Here is a 12,903-nt window from a genome sequence, read left to right as displayed (position 1 = left end):
TATGGATAATTTTTCAAAAGGTTTCTAGAAAGGTTCTGAAATTCAGGATAACGTTAAAACCTTTATCTTTATTATAATGGCTCAGTAATGAATTGTCAAAAGTGGTTCTAGATATTTATAAAGTTATATTTATTTTTAAAGAAGACGTGATACTCTATTAGTTATATATAATTCTTAAGATTTACTCCAATAAAAGGTAATAATAATAACTTTAATAATATACATCTTGACATTTTGTAAAATGTGATAACCTTTCGAAATATATCGTAATACGTTTTATATCTTTGAAACTATATATATATATATATATATATATATATATATATATATATATATATATATATATATATATATATATATATATATATATATATATATAAATTTTATAATATAAAGCTTTAATTAAGTTTTATAAACATATTCAAATTACATTATAAAACATTGTAGTAACAAAGTTCTTTTTAGACTGAAAACGTTCTTGTACATTTGAAATTAAATCAAATAACTATTATAACATTTATTCTTCTAAAACTAATTATATTCAAATCGCATAATCTAATACTAGAACTTATGCTTATTTTAAATCCTTATAAGTTTGTATTAACTTGGTTAATAAATCAAGTGTTACTATATCTATTAATTGTATTCGAAACCACTTATATATAAGCTCAATATACTTTGTCTATATATATACACACACACGTTTCACATAACACGTTTTATTATGTAGACGTTTATCTAAAACGAATAAGTATAACGTTATACACACACGTTTCACATAACACGTTTTTTTATGTAGACGTTTATCTAAAACGAATAAGTATAACGTTATACGTTTAATATTTGGCTAACGTTTACAAGTCATAAAATAGATTTCCTAATATATTTACATGTCAATCAAACCGTTTAATGTTTTGTTAATATTTCTTAATTTAATAATCACACATATGTATATATTCATACATATCTATTTACACATAATTGTTCGTGAATCGTCAAGAGCAGTCGAAGGGTAATTGAATACATGAACATAGTTCAAAGTTTTTGAGATTTTAACATTACAGACTTTGCTTATCGTGTTAGAAATATTAAATCATATAAAGATAAAGTTTAAATTTGGTCGAAAAATTTCCGGGTTGTCACCGTACCTACCCGTTAAAGAAATTTCATCCTGAAATTTGATTAGGATGGTCATGGCTGACAATAAGTATGTTTTCATGATGCATATGAGCTGAAAATTAGAGTTTTATCATCATTGAGTAATATAGATAAAACAATTCGATTTTGTGAAGAGTACGAGTGAAGTTATCACAAAAGAGTGAAATGAATAAATGTAGATTCGTCATATCTTTTGATGTAGATAGAATTGATTTTCGGAGTTCAAGGGATTTAGAGAAAATCTTCGTAATAAGATTTGATTCTTCGGTAATTAAGGAAATTAGGATCTTCTTTGATTAAATGCGATAACCTGTCACGATTGCTCTGTCAGATTTTTCGCTATAAATTCACTCCCTTCGTTTCTTTATTTCCACAGCTCACCTTCTATTCTTCCTCCCTAAATTTATACTTTAAAGCATTCATCAATATGCTTCATCCAGTTCTGCTTCTTGATATATTCCTAACTTTCATATCTGTCATTCTTCTTTTTCATCTACCGCCGGAAGTATCTATTTACTTCCACAATATACTCTTGGTTTTATAGTGTTTTTAGTTCTTCCGTGTCTTTATATTGCTATATGCATCGATATATATGGTTTGTAATTTCCGGGTTGTTGTTGGGCTTTATATCTTCCCTTATATTTCAAAGTCCCTGCTTCTGTCTTCTATAATCATTGTCATCCACTGTTAATTCTCTCTCCTATTTGCTGTGATTTATACTCCCATTTCTATTTTGGAGCTTCAATCTCTTGTTTTCTCTTCTTTCCATTAAGCACCGCATGTAATGGTCCAGAATTCGTAGATATGAATTTCGGAATGAATATAGTTAATGTTCTAAGAAGAAAATTGTAATGGCACGATCTTGATTTGTCAAATTACCAGAATATCCGGAAAAGACTGAATCATCAAGAAAATATTTTCTTGATTTTTTTTAGAGATTAAATAGAATACAAGAGTCATGTAACATGGCACATGATGATGGTATGGTCTGTGAATCGTCATGTTCCATTAGAAACTCAGCATGACTTACTGTAATATAATCACGTTGATCAAGTGTCATTATATTAAACTAACTCATGCTTCAGTTCCCAACACTACTTCAATAACATTCATATTTTAAACTCAAAGGTTTCAGAATTTAGAAACTAAAATAGTTTCTTTTATGATGTAACACATATAGCGCGAAGAGGTAAATGATTTCGGATAACAATAGTTATGAAGATATCTTCAGGAACATCGAAGATATTTATAATAAAAGATATGATGATATCTTAGAATTTCTAACATCGGTGGATGATGATGAAGATTTGTCCGTAAAGATTTAGAGTCAGGAGCAAGTATTCGATAATAATTTCAGCAGACACTGAATCATTTGGATTCTTTGAAGGTAGGTTTAGTCTTTGTGATTTGTCCACAGCCTCCTTCATAGTTTGCTCAATCCATTTTCCAGTTCCAAACCTTCTCTTTTTCTGAGCTTTGCCAACGCACTATTCTTTATCATCAAGCTTTTGACTGTTAAGGTCGTTTATAATTTTTGCTGCTTCATCTGCATTTTTCAAAATTTCAAGAAGTAGTTCATATTTTAGGGTGTTTTTCAGAAACTTCACATTCGAAGTATTTAAGTCTAGGAGATGGACGTTATATGTATATATATATAACTGTTGAAGTGAAAATGCTGCGAGATTCGAGATTGATGATCGATGATTTTCGATAGTTGGTATGGTAATTATTGTTACATGATGCAGATGAGTAGATGATGGGGTTTCAATGAGTACATATAATAATTTTTTGGAGAGACTTACTCCAAATGGTAACGAAGTTGCTGGTACATCTACTGATAATGTCGTGGAATATAAAAGATTCTCCGGTAAAAAACGGTAATCGTATATATCAGGGTTATAATAAGGCTACTCCGGATGAAAAATCGCAATTGACTTGTTGGAGCTGTGACAGAATTTGCTACTTTGAAAAGGAATCGTAAAGTTATTTTTGCTAATAAATGCCAAAGGATCTGACGTGGGTACGTGTTAAACTATGACTTTGGTTTTGAGAGTTTTTCAGGTGCATAACTGTGGGTAACATGTGGTTGGATCATCATCTCGATTGTTCATTATTTGAAGTGTCTTCAGGAATTTCGAGAGGTTTGAACATAGATTGTAATCGTTAATATTCATATGATGTTCTAGGATTTTGAATGATACAAATATTTTTCTGGGTTCTATAAATAGAAATGATGTTCTAGCACAGTTTTGAAGTCAAAGTATAGCTTTGAAAGATGTAGGGATCTAAGAGTGATATCTTCTGCTAAATCTTGACTTGGATTTCTGATCTGTTCAAAATTAGGATATGTAATTTATGAAAATGGTTGTCCTGATTTTATGAAAGAATGTGTATCGCTGTAAAAGTAGTGAATATAGTTGATGACTTTTGATTTAGAATTGAAGAATGTACAGTGTATTATATTAATTGTGAATTTATATATTTCTCGGGCATTACCTACCTGTTAAAAGTTTCACAAGTAATATTTTATACAAGAGAATTTCTATTACAATCTTTATGAAAATATATGTATATTTTCTTCAGATGTAATATAGATTTAATGAATTAATATTAAATTAAACTCGATTGATTTACGGTTGAAACTAGAATTGAATAATTCCTACAACTTTAGAAATTACGTAATATTTGCGAATTATTTCTTCAACGTAAATGAAATCACGAATCAATACTTCCTTATTCATTTTTATAGATATTTCTTTGGTGAATGATGTTGGTTCTCGTGGAATTCTTGCGAACTTCGCAAAATACGAATGATGTTGTCTATAAAGTTTCGAGTATATCGAAGGTGTAAAATCAAATATGTAATTGAGTAATACACTTGGTTTATTATGAAATGGAATTCATTAAATTGAAACAGAAATTGTAGTTAATGATGGTTAAGTCGTTAATCGAAGGATTACAACATATTAGTAATATGAATTTAACCGAGTAGTATCTACTCTTTTTCAATTCATACGTAATAGCTTAATTCTTCAGAGGAATTGAGTTAATACTTCATAACTCGTTGATACAATATACTCGTTGTTGATTCGTAATGATGTCCACGGTGATTCCTGAACTGGCGGAGCTTGTGATGTTATAGGTGCTGCTAGTGGTGATGATGCTGATGGTACTGACAGTGCTGGTGATGTTGACTATACTGTTGATGCTGCTGGTTAAAACAAGTCTAGCTTGTAAATCGTGCACCATTCCAGTCAGGGTTTCATTTCATCATTTCGCTCACTCGTCTGGTTTACAATTAGAACTAGTATAAATAATCTCTAAAATAATTAGAAACTACATATTCTCTGCAGAATATTTCCTCGATGAAGTTATGAATCAATACTTCATCGTTTGTTGTTGTTGGTACTACTTGGTATTTACGGTGCGTATGATGTTGATGTTCAAGGTACAGATTGTGAAGTTGAGGTGTGGGATGCGGATGTTGTTGTTGGTGGTGGTAATGGTACTGTTGGTGTTACTGATGGTGATGGTGCTGATGTTGGTGGTGCTTGAGGTGCTTGTGATGCTTGAAGTTGTGCATCGTATTCTCTAAAGCCACAACTCTAGCACGAAGCTCGTTAACTTCTTCTATTACACCGGAATGATCGGTGGTTCGGACGAGCGGGTGAATAAGATCTAGAATTTGAAATAGTATATAATCGTGACGAGATACTCTGGAAATGAGAGAGAAAATGGTGCTTCGGACAGGTTTGCAGGTGTGACGACCCGAAAATTTCCGACCAAATTTAAACTTATTCTTTATATGTTTACGACACGATAAGCAAATTCTGTAATGTTAAGTCTTAAAAATTTTGAACTGTTTTATATATTTAATTGACCTTCGACCATTCCTGATGATTCACGAACAACTATTTGTAAATAGATACATATATATATAAAAATATAAATATATATATTAATTCGAAATATAATTTAAAACATTATATTATTTAGTTATTAAAATTAATTTTGTAAAATAATATAAGATATTAAATCATACTTAAATAGTTTTGAACACTTTTACTAAAGATAATTAAGTTGAAGTGAATAACAGATGGGTTAGTTCATTGTTAACATATAATTTCTAGTTGTATCTGGACTTTAAATTGATCTCTTAATAGAATCGTAGTAATGAAATAAGGAACTTTCAAACAAACAAACTGATTATTAACGGAATGCGAAATTTAGTCCGTGAAAGGCAACGGTTAATGTTAATCACACGTTTTATTTTAAAATATTTTATAATTATTATTATATTATTTAATTTATATTTCATGTCGACTAAGTTAACCAATTTGCATGATTGATTACATGTTACTATGTCAAACTGAGATGTAATGGAATTAACTATGCTTGATCTTTTCTTTCCACTTCCAATTATTGATTGAAAAATAGGACAAAATAAAGCAAGTTAAACATCTAGTTAAATGAGTGATTACAACAGTAGCTCAATAACTTAATATCATAATATTACATAGTATCTATTTAGCATTATATTTATAAAAGAAAAATGAACCCGATGGCTATACTGTTTGTGATGTAGAGATTCATTATTATATTATTAAATGTTACATAGTTAATAAATTGTTATATTAATATATGAAATTACAAGTTAATATATAGTATTTTATTATAGATCTTTGAATACAATATTTAGAAATACTCGTTTTATTTACAAAGTTATTAACAAATAATTATATTAACAATAGTAGTTTACTACGTGTAATATATATAAATTTTCATACACAGTTATTCATATGAATATTGTAAAATAAATAATATGTATTATATGTAGAAAGTTATAATATTTCATTTTATATAAATAATTATGTATTAATATTAATTTGTTATAATTAGTTTTATTATTATTATTATTAATATCATTATTAACACTATTAGTAGTAATTATTATCATTAAAAATTATTATTATTATTATCATTATTATTAATATTAATATTATTATGATAATTATTATTATTAATATTAATAATAATATTATTATTAATATATTTATTAATTATTAATATTAGATAATATATATATATATATATATATATATATATATATATATATATATATATATATATATATATATATATATATATATATAATCAGATAAAATGGATATCAGTTATAAATCAACATCAAGTTAATTTTTGTTTTCTTTCTTTCCTGATTCTCCCTATCTGTTCGTGATTTTCTGTCCAGGTCCACCTTCACAACAAAACAACTTATATCAGTTCCTGATTGCTGCATCAATCATTCACTTTCACACTATAATTACTTGCTGCTATTCGTAAATTAAACAGAAACTGGGAAACGAATTCGGTTCCTCTGTCACGACAGGTTTTAATCTAAAACTCCATTTTGAATCAATTATTAAAAACTAAAATTGCTGTTTTGTTAGGAATCCTAGACTCAAACTATCTGCAAAGTTTGAGTATCCAATTCCTCATATTGATCGCGAATTTTGGAGTCAAAGTTTTGAGTCAAAAAGTCAACTAAATTGTTCTTCGTGAAATTCATAATTGTTTTGATAAATCAAGTTCAAGAGAACCTATTCCATATAGGAATCATAATCTATAAGTGTCTAAATTTTGAAATCAAAGTTTGAGTTATAAATTTTTTTTTCTTCGTGAACTCAACAGCAGGTTTTATTTTTTTTTTCTTTTTCATTTTTTGTTAAATACAAACAATTATTATTGATTACCTCTGATTCTATTGAAGAACCTAAATCATCAATTGTTATGATTATTTTGATTATGGCCGTTTGATTGGGAAAAAGAAGTAGAACAGAAATAATCGGTTTAAACATAAATGGGATATGAGTTATATATCAGATAAATTGAGACAGAGGAATGGTTAAGGGAAGGTTCAGGTTAGCGATAGGTCGTGGGTTCGAGCCCGGGCGAGGGCATTATTTTTAAAGCCTATTTCTTTAAGGTAGCCTCTTTCTATATTTATTTTCATTATTATTATTATTATTATTATTATTATTATTATTATTATTATTATTATTATTATTATTATTATTATTATTATTATTATTATTATTATTATTATTAAAATTATTATTATTATTGTTATTATTATGATTTTTTATTGTTATTATTATTAGTATTATTATTATTATTATCACGATTAAGATTATTGTTATTATTAATATTATTATCATTATGACTATCATTATAATAATTATTGGTAGAGATTATGATTTTTATGTATTATTATGATTACTATTATTATTATTATTGTTACTAATATTATTATTATCATTATATTTATCATTACTAATATTAACTTAGTATAATTAGAACTACTGTTTTGATAAACAAATGAAATATATAAATAAATATATTTAACACATATAACATAACAAAATATTTTTATATATAAAAGGAATATATGAAACATATATATTATTAATATAAAAATGATATAATTAATAAATTATATATATAAACTTATTCGATTACGATTATGTGTATTAATATATATATAAATGATATAGGTTCGTGAATCCAAGGCCAACCCTGCATTATTCAGTTCCGTCGTATGCATATTTTTACTACAAAATATCGTATAGTGAGTTTCATTTGCTCCCTTTTTAAATGCTTTTGCAATATATATTTTTGGGACTGAGAATACATGCGCTGCTTTTATAAATGTTTGACAAAATAGACACAAGTAATCGAAACTACATTATATGGTTGAATTATCGAAATCGAGTATCGCCCCTTCAAGTCTGGTAACCTAAGAATTAGGGAAATTGGCCCTAATTGACGCGAATCATAAAGATAGATCTATGGGCCTAACAAACCCCATTCTGGAATTTGGAATGCTTTAGTACTTCGATTTAAAAAGGTGATTGCGATTGCTGTTATATAGCATACTTGCGAGTATGTGGGGGATATTCTATATGCATCCTTGTTAGTTCGGTTACCAGATGTTCAATCCATATGAATGATTTTTATACACTTGCGAGTGTAATGTTATTTATGAAAAATGAGATCTTGTGGTCTATTAAAATTATGAAAATGATTGATTACGATAAACTAATGAACTCACCAACCTTTTGGTTGACACTTTTAAGCATGTTTATTCTCAGGTATGAAAGAAATCTTCCGCTGTGTATTTGCTCATTTTAAAGATATTACTTGGAGTCATTCATGGCATATTTCAAAAGACGTTGCATTCGAGTCGTTGAGTTCAACATGATTATTATTAAGTCATTTATAGTTTGGATATATTATGAAATGGTATGCATGTCTGTCAACTTTCAATGAAATGAAAGTTTGTATTTTAAAAACGAATGCAATGTTTGTAAAATGTATCATTTAGAGGTCAAATACCTCGCAATGTAATCATATATTATTGTATTCTTCCTTATGGATTAAGACGGGTCGCTTCATGTGGTATCAGAGCTGTGGTCTTAGCGAACCAGGTCTTGCAATAGTGTGTCTAACTGGTAGTTGTTTAGATGCATTAGTGGGTCTGGAATTCGACCGTGTCTGCACGTCAAAAGTTTTGCTTATCATTTCGTGTCGAAAATTACCTACTTATCATTCTTAGTCTAGACACATCTTACTGCATTGATTGCATGAATAGTGTATAGACAAAATTCATATCTTAGCGTATCTGTAATTCATATCTTAGCGTAGTTGTTACTGTAAACTTTGCCTGACATATTCCGTAAATTCCTCCGCAATCTACGAAATCTTTTGTTGTATATATAGATATTCTATGTAATTAGAATACCATTCGATAGCTGGAAATTATTTCATATCGAAAAATCCTTTATTCAATCGTACAAAATGGAACTCACCACTAGTTCAAGTTCCTCGAATTTCGATATGGAGTTTCACTCAAGCTCCGAAAGCAGTGTGACCTGAATGGATCAACCAATAAGCCATCATCTATTCTAGATGAATTGGGGATGGGTTCGTAGCTTACTTAATCACTGGAGACAAGAAGAAGGTGATCCCTTCCATTCACCACATTTCCCTCTTGGCGATGAACCTGAAGCACTTACCGGCGAACCTGTTCAAGATACCATTTTCTCGCTCATTTCCAGAGTATCTCGTCATGATTATATACTATCTCAAATTCTGGATCTTATTCGTCCGCTCTTCCGAACCGACAATCATACCGGTATAATAGAAGAAGTCAACGAGCTTCGCGCTCGAATAGTGACTCTGGAGAATATGGTGCGATATCTACGAGCATCAGCAGCACCATCAGCATAACTAGTACCACCATCCACAACATCCACATCCCATGATTCAACATCACAAAATGTCCCACGAACATCAACGTCATATGCACCATAGATACTAAGGAGTATCAATAACAATAACTGATGAAGTATTAATTTATAACTTCATTGAAGAAATATTAGGCGGCGATTATGTAATCTCTAAAGTTTTAGAGATTATTCATTCTAGTTCTAACCGAAAACCAAATGAGATTAATATCATATTAACTCATTAAATCCATGATTACATCTGAAGAAAATATATATGTATATATATTTTCATAAAGATTGTAATTGAAAATTCTTTTGTACAAACTGTTAATGATGAGAATATTTTAACGGGTAGGTAAGACCCGAAAAATATTTAGATTTCACATTAATAAGTTACACTGTACATTCTTCCAATCGGATTCAACAGTCATTTACTATCCTACTTACATCCACAGATATACGTATCCTTTCACCGCAGAATAACCATTTTCATTCAATTTCATATTTGAATTTTGATCTATCAAAATCCAACAAGTGGCATAATGAAAAAACATTTGACAAAATAAAATTTATTAGAAACAAACAAATTAACTATGAGAAATTTTGTTAAGAATCTACGCTAACAAAATCCTAGCTAACTGTTCCTAGCTAACTGTTAATTCTTTATTACATTTTATTTATCGCAATTTATTTATCGCAATTTATTTATCGCAATTTTAATTCTCGCAAATTTATTTATCGTCATTTAATTTCTGTTATTTATTTTACGCACTTTAAATATTGTCGTATAAATCGGGACACATATACAATGTTTTGATATATCATATCGATGTCATCAATATATATTATTTGGAATAACCGTAAGTCACTCTGTGTTGCGGTAATGCTCGAGTTAGCATATAAAGGGTCGAGGTTGATTCTAAATAATATATATACATTGATTTGTGATCGAGTCTGAGACATGTATACAATGGGTCATGACACGTATTAATTAATTCGAATATTATATATTAAACTATATATGAGTTATTGAATTACTAACTGTGGACTACTGATGTACGTGATCGTGTCCTTTTATTTTGAATAGATTTGGATTGAATTTATTACACGAATTGGTTGTGATTATATGGCGTTTTTATGATTTCGGATTGATTTCACACATATAGGCAACTAGTCCCATTCGTATAATAATATTTTATTTGGTAAATCCGGTTCGTTCCACAGGGAGATTGCATTTTCAAGATTTTTAATTGCTAAAAGTTAAACTATTAAAAAGGGGGATTTTGGATTAGGCTTTAATTATAACTAAACGCAATTTAAATTTAACTGAAATGAAATAACTAAATTATTATTGTAAACAAACGACACAATCAATCTAAAAGTAAACAAAATACCACAATTAATCATGAACATATATTTAATTATTATATAAAATAAAAGATTAAATAAATACCGAGTAATAAATACCGAATGTTTGCAATTGACAAAATAGAAACTAGAAATCCTAATATTTGAGAATTAATCTACTGTTGTCCTAGCCTTTTTCTAGTAAAAAAATAAAAATAAATAAATAATACGTAAACTGATGTTGTCTAAAACCTCTAGGGAGAATAAGAATAATAAACCTAAATCTAATTTTCATAAGTAAAAAGTAAATAAAGTTTATCTATTTAGTAGAAAGTGAAATTGATGAGATTTATAATAAAGTAAAGTAGTGGCTACTAAAATATATCCCCTCTGGATTATGGATTGTTTTTAAGTCCGATTACGATGTTTTAATATATATCCTTATATTTTATCTTTTGATTTACAAAGATTTAACTAACTAAAATTAAATCTAACTTTCGTTAGATCTCGTTTTAGCGAATTAAATTATACCCCAACTATTCAAATTGAGATTTAGTCCGGTTTTAACTTTCGCTAATACCAAAATTATAACGGTCTTCCCTTTTTATAATTACACGATTATATAAACTATAATATTACCCAAACCACCGAATCACACTTCTAAATTGTTGTCAATAATTTGTCCATATGTCCGTCTAGATCACTGAGGTGTTGAAGCATAATTTATGTAAATTTAATTAACTTTCACTAATCAATTTAATAAATTATGTGATAGGGGTGAAAATACCAAATTATATAACAATGGGTCGGTGATTAAACTCAATGTTAATTATAGTCAAAGTTACATCATAATATTATAATATGGTTCAATCCATTCGTCCAGAGGTTCTACATTTTAGCCACCACTATGGGTATTTAGTTGGACATTATAACGGCATAAAAATATAAATTATATAAAGTGGACATGGGTACAATAATAATAATAAACGATAACAACAATAATAATAAATAACGATAATAACGACGATAATAATAAATATTATGATAACAATAAAAATAACAACAACAATAATAATAATAATAGTAACAATAACAATAGTAATAATAACGATACTTGAAAATATAGTTGGGACGTGGAGACTTACATCGAGTTGGAATGGTAAAAAAACGATATTATTAGCGTAGCGTTACACGGATAGAGCTTCGACTTAAAACCCGTAAATTAAACGTTACAATACCCAAACTAAACTTAACTTAAACTTAAAATAATAATTTATAAATATATATTATATATATCATATAGAGAGAAAGAGAGATTGAATATCTTGTAAAAGATGGTGTGTTTTATTCAATGCTCAGTGCCTTGCTTTTATAGGAAATATGAAGTCTACTGTAACAACTTGGAATATTTGGTGAATTATTACAAATCAACTTGCTGGTACACGAATTGGCTGCTTTCCATTTGCAATTGTGAGAATTATTATGTATATTATATTATGTATATTATATTATTATTATGAATTATTTATATATTATATTATATTCTTGTGCATAGTTGACTTGTAATTTTAGCTCCGTTGACTTGTACATTGATAGTTGGTTCATGTCTCGGTTCCGAATTTTCGAACACCTTTTCGTATGCTTAGATATCTTGTACTTTGCGTTCCGCGGCTTGTACTCTTGTCAATTTTTAGCCGTTATTCATCGATAAATTAAACCACTTGGAGTGTAACTTGTACGTTTGAGCATTTTGGACGTTTTGGTCTTTCAAATCTTCGTTTTCGTCTTTAAATCTTCATTTTTGAGCGATCTTCGTCTTTCGTCTTCGCATTTATTTATTTAAATGTTTACAATTAAAAATAAGGAAATTACAATTAAAAACATTACATATTGGAATGATATTACGACTACATATATATTCGTTTGGAGCAATATCAAATATCCCTACACTTGAACGTTGCTTGCCCACAAGCAATACACAACTTGAAATTAACTCACACTTTACTCGAATCACTTTTTTATTCTCACACTTTATACATCAGTGATTTTGATACGGCGGTATGAACAATGATAGTAACGATGTGGTTTACAGTCCCACATGACTATGAAA

Source organism: Rutidosis leptorrhynchoides, chromosome 3, assembly GCF_046630445.1.
Source record: "Rutidosis leptorrhynchoides isolate AG116_Rl617_1_P2 chromosome 3, CSIRO_AGI_Rlap_v1, whole genome shotgun sequence".
In the NCBI taxonomy this organism is placed as follows: domain Eukaryota; kingdom Viridiplantae; phylum Streptophyta; class Magnoliopsida; order Asterales; family Asteraceae; genus Rutidosis; species Rutidosis leptorrhynchoides.
This window is presented reverse-complemented; position numbering follows the sequence as displayed.